This window comes from Alligator mississippiensis, chromosome 10 (assembly GCF_030867095.1).
Source record: "Alligator mississippiensis isolate rAllMis1 chromosome 10, rAllMis1, whole genome shotgun sequence".
In the NCBI taxonomy this organism is placed as follows: domain Eukaryota; kingdom Metazoa; phylum Chordata; order Crocodylia; family Alligatoridae; genus Alligator; species Alligator mississippiensis.
In genome coordinates this window covers 57,950,260-57,967,394 of record NC_081833.1, presented here as the reverse complement: position 1 = coordinate 57,967,394, position 17,135 = coordinate 57,950,260, and the positions used below count along the sequence as shown (strand labels likewise).

General features: G+C 39.4%; 1 protein-coding gene across 15 annotated transcripts in view; it reads right to left on the bottom strand.

Moving 5' to 3' along the window:
- The window catches only part of ZNF536 (zinc finger protein 536), a 464,250-nt gene that overhangs the window by 338,911 nt on the left and 108,204 nt on the right, over positions 1-17,135 (bottom strand). For all 15 annotated transcript variants that reach the window (XM_059713819.1, XM_059713821.1, XM_019492883.2 and 12 more), the window contains one exon: positions 7,697-7,840. The gene's annotated coding sequence lies outside the window, so the exon portion shown is untranslated. The remainder of the gene's footprint in view (positions 1-7,696; positions 7,841-17,135) is intronic.

Here is a 17,135-nt window from a genome sequence, read left to right as displayed (position 1 = left end):
TGCATGTATCTGCAACACTTCTTTTTTTCAGCCTGTTTTTCCACAGGCCAGAGATTGCAGAATCCCATATCACCAATATTCATTTATATATTATCTCTGTCTCACTGTATTCCCTCCCTTGTAGCTACCCTGCTAACAGTGCTAAACAGACTACTTTATAATGTACAACTAGTCTGGTATGTCTGCATGAGCTGCAGTCACTGTTCTGCTTTATACACAGGCAATGGACTTCCCAGTTTTTTGTGGCAAAGGGTAACTTAAGCTGCATCATCTCCTGTTGCTCTAACCTGACTCTTTGCTCTCTAGACCGTACTAATAAAAAAAGCCACATCTTTCCTGCCAAAGACCAGAGTTGCTAAAACATCCCAATTCTCAGTATATAATTGGTTCATTTTCCCTGTGCAATGGTTTATGTGGGACAGCAGACTAGCCTAGGCCTTGAAATTAAGCAGGGTCATATAGGCTGAAGGAGATGGCTGATGCGATTGTAGAACTGCTGGCCATTATTTTTGAAAACTCATGGCAATCAGAGGAGGTCCTGGACAATTGGAAAAGGGCAAATATAGTGCTCATCTTTAAGAAAGGGAAGAAGAAGGATCCAAGGAACTACAGAGTGGTCAGCCTCACCTCAGTCCCTGGAAAAATCATGGAGCAGGTCCTCAAGGAATCAATTTCTAAGCACTTGGAGGAGAAGAAGGTGATTAGGAACAGTCGGAGTGGATTCACCAAGGGCAAATCATGCTTGACCAACCTGGTTGCTTTCTATGATGAGATGACTGGCTCTGCGGATGCAGGGAGAGAGCAGCAGACATGATATACCTTGTCTTTAGCAAAGCTTTTGATACTGTCTCACACAACATTCTTGCAAGCAAGCTAAGATAGTACAGATTGGATGAATGGACTGGATGGATCATTGGGCTCAGTGGGTAGTAACCAATGGGTCAATGTCTAGTTGGCAGCTGGTATCAAGTCAAGTGCCTCAGGGGTCAGTCCAGGGGCCAGTTTTGTTCAATATCTTCATCAATGACCTGACAGATGGGATGGAGTGCACCCTCAGCAAGTTTGCAGATGACACCAACCTGGGGGAACTAGGAGATATGCTGGAAGGCTAGGATTCAGAGTGACTTAGACAAACTGGAGGATTGGGCCAACAGAAATCTTATGAGGCTCAATAAGAACAAGTGCAAAGTCTTGCGCTTAGGATGGAACAATCCCATGCACTGGTACAGGCTAGGGACTGACTAGCTAAGCAGCAGCTCTGCAGAAAAGGGGCTGGCGGTTACAGTGGACAATAAGCTGAATATGAGCCAAGAGTGTTCCCTTATTGCGAAGAAGGTTAATGACATACTGGGCTACATTAGTAGGAACATTGCCAGCAGATCAAGGGAAGTAATTATTCCCCTCTATTTGGCACTGGGGAGGCCACACCTGGAGTACTGTGTCCAGTTTTGGGGCCCATGCTACAGAAAGGATGTTGACAAATTGGAAAGAGTCCAGCGGAGGGCAACAGAAATGGTTAGTGGCCTAGGGAGTGTGCCATATGGGGAGAGGTTAAGGGAACTGGGCTTATTTAGTTTACAGTAGAAAAGACTATGTTAGGATTTAATAGTCAAATACCTGAAGGGTGGTTCCAAAGTGGATGGAGCTAGACTGTTCCTAGTGGCTCCAATGACAGAACAAGGAATCTCAAATAGTAGCAAGGAAAGTTTTGGTTAGATACTAGGAGAAACAGTCTCACTAGGAGGATAGTAAAGCAGTGAAACAGGCTATGGAGAGAGGCTGTAGAATCTCTAGCCTTGGAGGTTTTTAAGGCTAGACAAAGCCTTGGGTGTGATGATCTAGCTGGGGATGGTCCTGCTTTGAGCAGGGGGTTGGACTAGATGACTCTTGAGGTATCTTTCAGCCCTAATTTTCTATGATTCTAGGCCTCTGAGAAGCTAGCGACCATCCTAGGCAGCTATTGCCACCCTGTTTTTTTCCATTTCCTATGCTTATGTGTTATCTTGTAAGGTATTCTTAATAAAAGTCTGGCCTCCTGCTTATTATCTATCTTTGTTCTCATGATCCCAACTCTCAGCATTGAGTTGCTTTCCATAATTTTGATTGTTCTTGTTTAAATATGAAACAACAATTAAATCCTTAACAAGGAGTGGCATAAGACACTCATGGCAGAAACCAGAAATGTGCCATGATTTGTATGAACACAAATATTACTGACTTCAGATTAGGCCTCCAGCAAATTTTATTAGAAACTAGAAAAATGTTTTTTCTTAATTTTGGTAAATATTTAGCTTATCTTATTTATATGCATTTGAAGCATGTCTTCATCTAAATAAACATATCAGTGTTCAGTTAGACTGAAATAGAGCTGACCAAATCCATTCTTGACCATCACTGTGATCACATTAACCCCTGCTCTGAAATCTTCCTTGCTATACCACACCAAGTTCAAGCTTGTCCTCATTTCCCAGCAGAGTCACATTCTCCCTTCCTCGGCCTAGCTTCTCTTATCACATAGCCCCTTTCCCTTTTATATCAATTATATCAGCTTAGACTAACTACTATCTATCATTTCTCCAATAACCTTTTCCATACATTCTTTCATGCCACTTGTTTGTATAGAAACCTCCCCAAACTGACTCTCTCTACTCTCAGTTTGTATTTAATGGCCACTCTTCTGTGATACTTAAAAGAGACTAGCTAACTAATGGATGAGTTGAAAGGCAGCATGTTAGGCATTTGTAGGATCAGGGCCTTATGTTATAAATGCAGGGACTGCATCTTCTCATGTGAAGCATTGCAGTGTTACAAGAATAGCTATACTAAAATAATGACTGACTTTCTACTTAGTCATTGGAAACAATGCAGGCATAGGGCTCTATCTACATATATTCTTTTGCAGGACTTACCCCTGCTTCTATAGCAGTGAACACAAATATTACCATTCACTTCACTCAGGTTAGAATTTCACCCTCAAATTCTAATATGAATCCTAATTATGTTTGGTTTTGACTAACATTTTAATACAGTCTCAGCCTGCCTGCCAAGCATTTTGTTTCTGTATGTGTTATGTATACAAGACAAAAACAAAATCTATAGCCCAGTCCCTACTAAGTAACTCCCTATGGCCGCATCCAAACAAGTATGGATGTTTGGCTCCCCGAGGACAACTAGCAGCTGGACACCTTGTGCCACTGCTAGTTGTCCCCAGGGAATGCCTGAGCCATGCACCCTCTCGCGCACAGCAGTTTACATCGTGTGTGCCACTCCACTTCTTTCTTTCTTTCTTTTTTTTTTTTTTTTTTTGAGTGGGTTTTTTTGACCCCTGGATATCCAGAGGTCAAAAAACCCCAAAAAACACCCCACACTGCTCCCTTGCAGCGTGGAGAACAACTGAACGTGCAATATGTGTTGTCACAGATGTGTCTGCAGCACAACATACCGTACAGCTGCACTCATCTGGATGCAGCCTATGGTACTACTAACAGGAATAAAGTCTGTTCGTAACCTGGGTACGGACTAGAGCCTTCTCATAAAGCACCTATGCATTTAGAAACTGATGCGAAGACAAATCCTGAAGCCTTGCACTGACTGAAAACACCTTCATTTTTAAGGGACCACTCAGGGGTCAAGATGTTATTCAATGTAAGTGAGGGTATCTGAATCTGCTTCACTATTTATAATCGACTCAATAGCACAATTCAATGGAAACCAAACCCGCAAATATGCGTGTTTATTTGTTGATTTCCCTAACAGCATACTATGATTGCCTAAAGAAAAGATTACTTTGTGCATGAACTAAAATGATTCAATTTAAGATCAGAAAGTTTTTTGGATAAAAATAATGTGGCACAGTAATTTGATTACAGCTAGAATCAGATACTGTATTCTACAGGCAAACAATTTCTGTGAAACTGAACAGTTTCCTGCCTATGTAACTGTGATTCACACATTTAAAATGATAAATTTAAACCCATCAATAGTAAATCAATTGCAGGTATAGCAGATAAAACTGGAATAATTCATCATATCGCTATATGGAAAACACAAAGAGTAGATGTAATGGGTAGTTTTGACTTCAAATTGAAATCTGTTTCTAGGTTTTTCAAGGACAATTCACTTTACAAAAGTTTAATGTATACATAAAAATCATCCATCAGCACATCTGATCCAAATATACTAATGATTTTTATTGGTCAGATCTTGAAAGTGAGGTTTATTTTTATGGAGTATGCATTAATTAACCCAACATGTACTATCTTCCAGTATATCTAGCCAAGTACTTGCATTTAAACATGTTTATTGTGAAATGTTTGCATTCCCAACATTTGTGGCCCACACACAGACTATTTCATACTTCTCTTCTGAGCATTTACAAAAGTTAAAAGGAGTTATTGTTTTTGATTAATGCACTTTTTGGCATTTTTAAATGTTCCAAAACTGTGCTCTGAATACATTCTTTTACATAAAAATATCTAAACGCATTTATCTTAAAAGGAAGTATAAAATCGAAGAGGAATGGATTCACATTTGATCATTTCAATGTTTCAGGGAAAATGAACTTTATTAACTTTTGTATATATTTGGACTTGCACAGAATATTAATTGACTGATCTGATGTAACTGTATCAATCATAAAGAGAAAAGCTATGTACACAGATATGTGGTGTCGTGCATTACAGATGGGAGTTCTAAGGCTGTGGCTGTCATCTTTTGATTAAGAAAAGGAAATGATTTCACTAAAAAGATATTCCCTCTTGTGTTGTTTTGTTTTAACTGAGTTTGTACTTTCCACCGAACTGGACATATTTATTGAGACTCATAAGTTACTTCACGGTTACCAACATCACTGTAATCTCAACAAACTATCTTTTTTCTTGCCAATTATCTAAATATCATAACTATAAAATATCTTAAAACATTCTCCATAGTGTAAACATCTTAGCTACAAAGCTTTAAGTGTAAACAGTATGATGCATCAGAATGATTTTAAGCGATGTTATAAAAACTGCTCTTAAAAACTAAACAAAAATGTAAAGCTTCCATCTGTTTTATGATTTTTCCACTGTAGAACTGCTGCTGTGTGCCAGTTTACTGAACCATGGCTTGCTAAAGAGATTGCTGGGGTCACAGATTGAAAAAACAAAGAGCAAGTCTTTAATGGTTGATTTTTTTTCCTCAAGTCTCCCTGATATGGTTTGAACAGAACAGAGTGCATGGCACAGAAAACACAGAACATAAAAATGTTCATGTTGCCTGTTGCAAGGACTGTTCACAGGTTAACATTTAGAAAAAGATGCCATTTAATTAATTATCTGAAATTCTTTTGTGACTTATACCTGTGTTGTCACCACTAAACCACTGCTACATTATGATTCTCTCTACTATGTATGTACAGAGTTAAATACAGACAGTAAATTGCATACCAAGTGATGGAAAAGATGCGCGCGCACACACACACACACACACATACACACACACACCAAGCTTACTTTGTGTGCATCCTTATCCAGATGTGAGAGAATATGAATGAAAACATTCTGGATTTTTTTCCACTGGACCCTGAGACAAAGGGAACCTATTTAGGGGACATAGCTTTTCAGAAGTACAAAATGTTATACTTAAATATTTGAGGAGAAGAATAGGTAAAAATCTAACAACCTATGCATGGCTATAATATTACATCTTTTCAAAAGTGAATATACTAGTAGTTTCAATTTAAAATATTTTTATTTGACTATTAAAATTAAGACTAATCTAGCAAAGCACTTAAGCACATGCTTAACTATGAGTATTTGAACAGTCCTGTTAAAACCTCAGACCCCGATCTTGCAAACACTTATACACAATGCTTAAGTAGCCTCTTCCACCTCAGTAAGACTTTCCTCATGAGTATAGTTAAATACTATGTGTAAAAAGTGTTTGCAGGAGGAGAGCCTAACATTATATTTTTGTCTTGGACATGCAGGAAGACAGACAAGACATAAGGGATATGGTTTAAGTAGGCTGCAACTTTATTAACTTAACTCATCTGGGAACTCTTCAGTAATAATGTACTATACAGGTCATTATTCCTCCCTTAATCTACTCAGTAGCGGAAGGCTGCCATCCTTCCCCCAACACCGCATAGTTGGTCCCAGCCCACCATGTGGCCCAAGCAACTTTCCCTCACATGAAGGTTACGTGATGGAAGAACAAGGGCTTGGTCTTTGTTATACAAGGTATTAGGATCCTCAACCCCTTTCTCCAGCCTCTTTAGGTGATGCCTTCCCCTCAGTCTACTTCCACTGCCATAGGGACCATAAGGAACAAGTACCTACACTGGACACCTGCCAATTTGAGACAACTTGAACCTTACATCCTGCCCACTGGACTCAAGCCTATTGAGAAGTTCATCAAACCAGCTCATTTTAGCTAATCCACCAGTGAAAGAAAATTCCTTTCTAGTTCAGAAAAAGGTGGCCAGCATCATGCCTGCACTAGACCAAAAACCTCTTATCCCACAACGGAAGTTCTTGATCTGGGCATGAAATGGTGCCTCACTGCAGGAAGGGGTTTATATGCCACTCTCCTTAGCAAATGGGTTTGTGCCAAGACCCTACAGTCACCTAGTCTCCTCAGCTAATTCCTCCCCTCTAACTCCAGGCAGGCCCCTCTAAATCCATGAGCAAAGAGGAGAGGGTGTGGAAGAGGGACAGTAAAGGGAAAACCCTTGATGGGCTACAGTCCTTTTTCCTTCTGCCCTGGGAGTCCAGTCTGTCAGCAGATGCAATTAGAGTTGCATTTTTTGAACTCTGTACAAAAGTCCCACACATGGAGGACATCTAGCATGAAGTTTTGGGGCCAATTTTAGACTATGAATGTAGGGCCAGCAAGGGATAGGTGCTGCCACTCTTATCTCTTAAAGAAAAAGCACCCCTTATGAAAAAGGGTGACAGGATCTGGTCCTAAACCACTGAGCATCAGTAATCTCTCTGGGTTAAGTTACAGAGTGGTCCCGATATCGCTAGGCTGGAGAAGCTGCATTCCCATATCCTCTCATATTAGATAAAATCCTGAGGCATGTCTTAGGCAAACTTCAACTGAAATCAGTGGAGGTGAAGTCTGAGGAAGGATTGCAGGGTTTTGGTCACATCAAGTGGCATCTTCTGGTGTGTCACTGCTGCAACTGAAGCTCATACAGGCAAACCCATGCTTGCAATGTTTTGGTGGTAGCACAGAACTAAGAACGGACAGCAAACTCTCAAAAGACTGAGTAAATAATCTATCCGGAGTCAAATGTACCCTTTGGGTCATATTCATAGCAACTTTTACACTCCCGTTCTCCTTTGCAATCATACTCTTGTGCACAGAAAGGCATTTTAGGCCAGAAAGGCATACTTACTTCCTTAAATAGCATCACCAAACAGCATTCCTTGAGAAAACAAATATATCGTTCTAATCTATGAGGTAGTTGCATACTCCTGTGAGGACAAAAAAGTGCCCCATACTGCAACATCAGCATTAATTCAAATGCCCCATTATGTATATGATCATTTTGTAATCAAGAGAGAGCTCCTCGTATAATTTTACACGTTCTTCTGCTAATTCAGAAAGCCGAGTGGAAAGGGGCTCTCTGTCCATTTCAAGGGGATTTTGTGTCCATTTATCAATCAATTTACTTAAATTAATTGATAAATGCAATATATTTTCTTACCTGAAGCAGATAGCACAGTGGAGTCTAGTAGCTTGTGCACATGACTAGGGAGCAGGAGCTTCTGAATTCTACTCCTGGATCTGATCTTGACACCCTCTGTGGCCTTGGACAGATCCCCTACCTTCTTTGCCTCAGTTTCCCCATCTGTAAAATGGAATAATAATAAGAGCTTAGCAAACCTGGGGAGAAAAATTATTCATTCACATGGGAAAAACAAATATTAATTTATTATTTCAATCATTCAAATTCTACAAAAAAAATGGATGTGTGTTGCCCACCCTTGACTTCCTTTTTTTCTTCTCCCTGCTAAACTCAGGACATGAGCATTATTAAGAATAATAATAATTTTCTAACAATTCATATCTAGTCCTTAAATATTTGCTAACTTCAAATTTCAAACAGTATTTGAAAATCCTCTTGTGCTGCTTAATTGCATGAGCCATCCAATGAGAAATCAGTTAGGACCATACCTGAATGTATATGAAACTTGAGCATATGACTAAGGAAAAGTAAAGAATATCATCACATAGACATTAGTCTGATCTTGATACTTGGAAAGATCATGGAACAGGTCCTTCCCTCTGTCTTCCTCAATGCCTTGTCCTCTGTGAGGTATCAAGTAGCATTCCCCAGAGGTCTATCCTAGTTCTGCTATTGTTAAACATATTCCTTAATGATTTAGACTATGGGATTGAGGGCATGCTTAGCCAATTTGCAGATGACACCAAATTGGGTGCAATTGCAAGGTAAGGCTAAAATCCAGAATGATTTGGATAGATTGGAAAAATGGTCCTCAGTCAACCAGATGAAATTCGCCAAGGTCAAATGAAAAGTCCTGCACTGGGGACAGAATAATTGCATAGACAAATACAGACTAGAACAGGAGTAGGCAACGTTTTTTGGCTGGAGTGCTGAAAAAAACACAATGTCTACCTTAGAAGGTGCCGGAGTGCTGACAAGCCAGAGCCTGGAGCAGCTGTTTTCATCCTCCTGGCTGCAGCCAGCCCACGGAGCTCAGTCTGCTTCCAACAGGGCTTGCAGCCTCCCAGCTGCCTGCTGGGAGCAGCCTGGGCTTCGTGGCTGGCAGCAGCTGCTTAGAGCTCAGGCTGGTGGTGGTGTGCCAAGCAAAATGGCCTTGTGTACCATGCTCGGCATGCATGCCAGGGGTTGCTGACCCCTGGACTAGAACAACTAGCAAGGCTGTAGTAGTGCAGAGAAGGAATTGGGGGCAACAATAGACCAGAAACTGAATATGAGTCAACAGTGTACCCATGTTGCAAAAAAGCCAAGACCATACTGTGTTGTATTAACAGGAGTGTCATTTGCAAATGAAATTATTTTTCCACTCTGTTCAGCTTGGCTGAGACCTCACCTGGAGTCCTATGTCCAGTTTTGGGCCCCATACTTCAAGAAGGATGTGGACAGATTGGAAAAAATCCAGCAGAGAGTGACAAATATGATTAGAAGCCTGGGAAGCATGAGTTATGAGAACAGGTTGAAATAAATATGGTTATTTTGTCTAAAGAAGAGAAAACTGAGGCAGGATTTAATATCAATATTTACATACTTGGTGGGTGATTATAGAGAGGGGACAGGACTAGGAGCAATGGACTCAAACTGCAGCAGTGGAAATTTTGGTTGGAGATTAGAAAAAACCTTCTAGCTTTGAAGGTGATCAAGCATTGAAACAAACTACCTAGAGAAGTTGTGGAATCTCCATTCCTAGAAATTTTCAAGAGCAGGTTAGACAGACACTTGGGTGGGATGGTTTAGTCAGGGATGATACTGCCTTGAGCTGGGGACTAGAGCAAATGACCTTGTGAGGTCTATTACATCCCTATTGTCCTATGATCCTACAAACTCATCATCAAGACACAAAATGCGTCCTATTAAATATACAGTCTCAAAGTTGTGCTGCGTTAGTTGGTTATACAAGCCATGTGGTATGAACTGTGTTCCCCAATCAGCTGACTTGTATAACTGAGCAATACAGTAGAAATTTGGGTTTGCAAATTCAGCCAGCTTCCTTTCAACTGGATCATCATTACTTAATTCATCAAATCAGGGAGCAGAAGGAAACTTTAGTCTCCAAGTAAATTTATGAGTGATTCTCACAAAATCTACAGGGCAAGAATTACTTTATTTTAATCATTCACTTTTATATCCAGTTTTTTTGAGAGAAAGAGAATGTATGAAAAGGTATGAAAGGTTATCTTAATGGATTATTTAAATCCTCACAGTTTTAGCTGTATCATTCTTGGCCCCCATCCTTTAACACTTGTGCACATGCATCGGTGTGCCCAGGTGATTAGTTCACTGGCTGAGATAGGAGCCTTTTATGCTCAACATTTCATTAGCCTAAGGTGTCTCAAGTAATCCAAAAAACAACATTCCCACTGTTACTAATCTGGCTGTACTCTTTTTATGGTGTTTATGGAGTCAAGTCTTCATGTTTAGACAAGATGGATGGGAATGGGAAAAGAAAAAATGGAAGTATCAGTTCAAATGAAACAATGTCAAAAATTCATATGCCTTATGCTAAAGGCCAAAGAAATGAACCAAAAAAAAAAAACTTTGGAAAAGTAGCTCAAAGTAGAGAAGAAAGACCCATAGCTATATCCCTGGAGACCAGATGAACCAAGTTTCCGGTCTCAAATACAGACAGTACGGATAAATCTCACTAGTCAATCTGCACATTTTCCCCCTCTAATCACTAATAAAGTTTGAAAGGAGCTATTTCTGAAGCAGTCCTTGCAGTGTTTCAGCTCAGTATTGTCAGCTTCAGATCTTAAATGTAATTTCTTTTATAATTACATTTAAAAATAGCATTAAAATAACATTATGGGGGTCATAATCTGAACTTTTAATACTTGTGCATATAGTGTAAGATTTGCAATGGATCTTCAGCATAGTTCCTCAGGGTCAGACTCATCTTAGCATTCTTTCTATCCTCATTCAAATAATCCACTACAACCTGAGCTTCACATATATTTAAACACTGACTCCAAATAGAAACATATGGAAATACACTTTGATCCCTTTGTTAGTCAGAGTGCAAATCTATGGTTTAAGTATCCACACTTGAAAATGGGACCTTGAATTGCTTAGAACATGATCTGGATTGACTCCATCTCTCAGGTACTCTAGAGTGACTTCAATATTCCTTAACCACTGTAGCAAATGCTACTTTAATATTAGTCAACTGGAACCACTCTTACAGGCCAAATTAGGCACATGCTTAAGTATCAGGAATGAGGTAGGGGTGAGGTTCTAGAAAGTAAGTTCCCTGAGCTCTCGTTTGGTCCATTATGGGAAATGATGCTCAGGTTCATAGCTTCAACCTCTCCTCTAGAATACAAAGGGAAGGTTTTGGGGTCTTTAGTGGATCCATCACATAGCTCACACAGTTTGCAGGAGGAACAGACCTAGCACAGCTTTTATTGACTTAGATGGAAGATGGGTCCCCTTTTAGTTCACCAACAGGCATTGAGGGGGCGGGTTCAAGAATCTGCTGTAGCCATGCAGAAATATCCAAAAATATATGTACTAGATAGCACTGATTGGTTTGCCAAGCTTAGAAGAAAGTAAATCCCTGACAATTTGCATGGACATTAATTTGACCAAGTGTCCATCTATCCGCTTCAGGAAAACCCACATCTAAGAATTAAGTGGGCAGAGATCCCCAGTACTGTTAACATACAACTGTCATCTGTTATTGGGCAGAAAGCTACCCCTCTTGCCAGCTGTGCAAACCATTGTTCACTGAACTCTGCTACCCCATGCTGTAGTTTGCAAACCCCTCAAATGTTGAATACTGGATTCAATTTAGGTGGGATTGAAGTTCATCTGTAACATACCAGTAGCTCCAGTGCAAATTGACTCCACTCTAGTGCTCTACCACAAGTTGGGAGGCAAATTGGCACAAAAAAGGAATATATATATATTCCATATATATACATATATCCAAAGCGGAAAAAAAGGGAGTTCTCTCTCTAAATACTGGTGCTAAAACAAATGATCTAGTAAAAAAAAAAAAGGCTGTGCCTTACAACCAAATTTGAAATTTTATAGGCTCTTACTCCATAATTTGTACTTGAGCCTTCTGTTATTTTTAAACAAACTGAATTTCTTACAGCTGTGAAATTTACATCTTAAGAGTGTCTAGTGGCCATATGCATTAATTACTTTACTGTATTATTTTAATGAGTTGGGGGTTCAACTTGGGAGAAATCCTGCTGAATCCCTGTTTTCCCACAGAGTTTCTCAAGGGTGTGATTCAGTTACAACTAGCATACACAGAGCCAACCTCTGATGAGTTCGCATAGGTTTGTCTATCTGCTTGTTTTGTTTTACACATGCCTTGCAAAGTTACCTAACACTGGGTCTGGTTCTAAATTCCATTACTTGAATCCTGAAACAGAACTTCCAACGCTTTGGGAAAAAATGTATTTGGATCTGAATGCCAAGGCTCAGGTTAGTTTTAGTGCACTTACACATGCACGCTCATGTGCATGCAGGCATATAATCACACTCATAAAAGCAAGAAGAAAAACTGCAGTAGTTAGCCATGCTAGCCATTATACTGCCCAATTTTGGCCTTATTGATATTTGAAAGAACAACATAAAAAGAATATACATTAATGCAAACTTCTCCATCACAGTTCAACACAGTCTTTACATTCATTGAAGAGTCATTGAAAGGCTCCTTGATGGTTGCAAGGATTGGAGTATGTCTAAAAGGTAACAAAACACAAGTAATACATTGCCACCTTACCAGAATTTTATTTTATTTTGGTCATTTGTGTGAAAGTCTGGACTCCTACATATTTTTGTGCAGGAATATGTAATAATGGAATGTTGGTTCGGAGAAAGATGACGTGCAAGTTAATGGCTGACTGGTTGTGAGAAGAAAGAAACATAGACTTCCTTGAAAGAGTATCTTCGTGAGGCTTTATAAGAAGGGACAATTGTTTTAGTGAGAAGAAAAATAAATGAGATCACATTTTCAGGTCAAAACAAATCTGAGTTTCTGCACTTTGATTTTGCAAGTGGAAAAACGGTCATCTTGGAGACTGAGGTGGGACTGCCAGATGTAAAATACAGGCCTGAAACAATTTGAGCTGAAGTAATAAGCCCCTCACATGCACCTGAAGTAGACTTACATCCTCTGCAGATCAGATAAATCGTGGGTTACACAGGCATATAAAGATAAATGGGAATAGTGAAATTAGATGCCCGCTGTAATCGACTGTGCTTACAAATTGGGAATTTAGATGGTCAACTGACCTCAACTACAGTCAAAATAAGTTGCTGCTTAGAAATCAGTCCCCGTACGACTGTGCTTCCCACCTCTCTTTGAAAGGGCACATCCCTGAACGCAACTTCAGTGAGCTACCCTGAATTAAAATAAAAACACTTACAATAGAAGCAACAGTTATTATTCAGAACATGCTTTTTATCAGATTGAAGATAAACTTTATTATAACTGGTGGAGATGATATCAATGATTTGTGGTCTGTGAGAATTCTGTAATAAGGAATGGTAATCTGTCTTGGGGCAAACAATATTGTTCTGTTTACCATGCAATTAAAATAAGAAGTCACAGTTCCATACCCAATAACAAAAATAGAGGCAATGGGCAAGGGGAAGGAATTGACCAAATTAGAAACTTTCATAGGACAATTAGTTGAAGATTGTGAGTTATTTATGGTCTTTGAGTCTGATGTGCTTTCTAATTTCCATGAAGAAATATATCCCCCTGCTTCAGAGGATGTTCAGCTGGAGAAGTGTTTAGACTGCAAACCGACTGGGATGGGGGCAGAGTCTTTTCTGCTCTCTTGTACACTGCCAAGTATATTGAACAGCAACATAATGTCATTTTTAGAAGTGTATCAATACAATACCGGTAAGAAAATCTCCCATTATGTCATAATAAAACTACGGTAAAAGCCAGCAAGAGTCACAAAACCCCAAATTAAAGCCAACTGTGTACACAACTGTGTAGCATTCATGGTAATTTACAGACAGAATCTCCCTCTGCTTTGAATTTCTTGGCTCTAATAGATTCGCTTCACTACCTTAAAGTTACCGAAACATTGTATTTTGTGTTTACACTTAAAAGTGTCTTAAGTGACTGCCATATGGAATAGCAAAAACTGGTGACCTTTAGAGGTGGTCCTTGACTAAAGGTCAAAGTAAATTGTGCCAGGAGACAAAGAGAGAAACTTTCAAGTTGTTTAAGAAAAGGGGTTGCCTGTGGTGGGGTCTCTGGTGCTGTTTCACCCTAATGTAATGGACTTTTGACTTGAAGGTATAAAATACAGAATTGTAAATACAGTTTAATCACATAAATATGACTGGCATTCTCTGGCCTTCCCTTAACTATACACAGGCAGCACAGACCTAATGACCATGATCCTGCAGCACCAGGAGTTTTAAAACTAACATCCATGAGATTAGAAGCAGATCTATTACACAACTTTACTTAACCACCAAACATGACTTACACAGTGCTACCGTCTCTCTTGCTGAATATACCTTTACAAATAAATCAAATAATCATATATCTGAAACAGATGATTCAATTTTGTGTTCCTTGGAAATCTAAGGCAAAGGTCTTTGTTGTGGGGCACTACAGGCTATACCAATATAGCAAGAGCTCCAGAAGCCATTCCACTACAAGGAAGTGAATGCCTCCCAGAATTTGAGAGCTCTCTCCTGGAGTTACAACCCTTATGCATGGGTACTTTGTGCCTCCTGTACATGTTTTACTAGTAGTGTTGGCTGGAATGAGAGAGAGGTAGCACAGAATCATAGAAAAGCAAACAAAATCCTAGGGGGTATTAAAGAATGAGCTGTAGAAGTTTAAAAATTGAGTTTGATATTGGACAGTGTTGAACAGCCTAACAGGACTGTGCGAAGCTTCTGTTCCTGATTCAATTTGGCGGAGATTTAGCCTGATTCGGTGGCTGAATCTCTGAATCCAAATCGAATCAAAGGACGCTTTAATCTCTCTGAATTGAATTGGAACCCTCCGAATCGATTCAGAGAGATTCAGAAAGATTCGGAGATTCAGACATAGACACAGTTTTTTATGTTTTTTCTACATACCTCCCTAGGTAGCAGGCAGCTTATGAATGCTGCAATGCTGGGGTGCATGGAGTGCCCCACAGAAGTGCTCTTGGCAGCAGACCTGGAAGTGGACCAGAAGCACTTGTGGTCCACTTCTGGGTCCACTGGGGAGCACACAGGCCCCCGTTCCCCCTCCCCGTGCACCCCCGGCTCAGTGACTGGTGACTCCTGGGTTTGTGGGGGGGTCCCTTACAGCCTAACTATAAGCACTGCTGCCTACTCACTCTATATAATAGAATGGAATACAGAAGGTTAGTTGGGTTTTCCAAAATACCCTCTTGTAACACACACAAATGAAAACGCATCTAATGAAATGGAAAGATGACACACTTAAGGCCGATAAGAAGAAATAAGTTTTTTAAACAATGCATAGCTAACCCATAGAATTCATTTTTGCAAAATAATGCTGAATCCAAGAACTTGGCACCATAAATAAAAAATGATCAAATATTTATTATGTGGGTAATGTGAACAGCTACAGGAATATTAGACAGGGAAAAAATAGAGGTGCATATACTGACAACTGCAAGGTAGGAGTAAAGAAGAAACTCCTGCTTTGGGGCAGGTTATTCAATAATTGGCCATTACCAAAATCTTACCACCTTCCCCAGAAGCATCTATGGGTAGCCACTGTCAAGTAGCACACTGGACGCAAAGCAATACTTGAATTTTTCGGAGTAACAATTCCCACGATCCTTGCTATATTCCAGAATTTACTCCCAAACTTGTACAGCATGGTATGTTTCTCCATGGAGCAATATTTTCTCTCAGTAGTAGTCCCTTGAACATTGCTGTTTTTGTGGACATATTGACATAAAATAGGGCAAAAGGTATTCTAGTTCTAATACCATGCAGAAGAGAGAAGATTCCTTAAATTTTTTGTACACAGGAGGTCTAGGATTACAAAACCTATCAAGCAGACAGCTCTAAAACTATTTTTAAAGGTCATAAATTAGGTACTCTCTTAAACATAATTCAATCATCAATGGTTATAGTAGCTTGATTCTATTAGTTGTCCTATGCATTTTACAAAACAGAACTCCATTAACATTATTCACTTATAGTTTCCATCTATAAGTGGATATTCTGCTCAACAGGCTTTAAATAGATTTTTTTTCTGAAATTGCTATTAAGCATACTTTTACTCAAAGGGCAAAGCAGGCATAGGATTATGCTTGTACTTCATGTGAAGGATACATTTTCAGCAAGCAAAACCACATTCCTATGAAGTAAAAATACTCCATATAAGCCGATTGTTTCTATCCCTCCTAACCTTGCTCAATAAGGATTCTATTCCGATCTTCTGAGTTAGGTCAAGTTCTTCAATTTGACTGAATTAAGGTAACTTATTAGAAATCTTAGTCAGTGCATTTTGTATCCAGGATTCTGCCCTTTTAGTGTCCCAGGTGCACTTCGGTTATAAGACACTGCTCTGAAAAAATTCAAGATTCATTTTGTTTTATTTTTCTAAAATGCAGTGGGCAACTTCTTCCTTTATATACCCTATCTTTAGAGATCACCATTAAAAAAAGAAGCTATAAATTCTCCACAATAAATTTGTCTGCCCTTTAGACAAAACCCACCTCCATTTGGCAAATGATTTTTGTTGGTCCCTAGTGTGCTTATTTAAGGTTACACTACAAGTAAATGGTCACCCTTCACCCTCACAATTTACATGACAATTTACATCATTATTCTCAATGTGATATATACATGCATGCATGCATGCAATGCAGGCTAAAATATGTTTTCAATCCCAAAGCACTATAGCTGCCTTACAGCAGCATATGAAATACCATAACACTCTTTCAAAGTGTAACTAAATACATATTGATCACATAGGACCAGTATAGTGAGCACAATCTGAGCACAAACACAAAGGTATCTCTCTATATATATAGAATTAGATCCTCAATGTTCTGGCTGCTGTTTTTTAAGTCTGAGGCAGCCAGGATGGTGGGAATCATATACTTCTATGCTGTTGATTGATTAAGCCAATCCCAGATGATCAAGATGCTCTACCTAGATCAGCAAATTTATATTCATTTTCTCATGGGGAAAGGTTGAATTTCACCTGGCTGCTCTGATTCAACTTAGGGATGGAACTGGACTTTCTTTAGGTTCTAGCCCCGTTCCTAGCTGGCTCTCACACATACTGGCCTAGTAAGGATGGTATGCTTATTACCTTCATCAGTTCCTCTGGGAACTGTCTTACTTTCACTTTATATTTGACCTAACGTAAATATCTCCCTATTTTACAAGGATAAATTTATGAGTCTCTGATCTGAGTTTGCTGCCTCATCACACT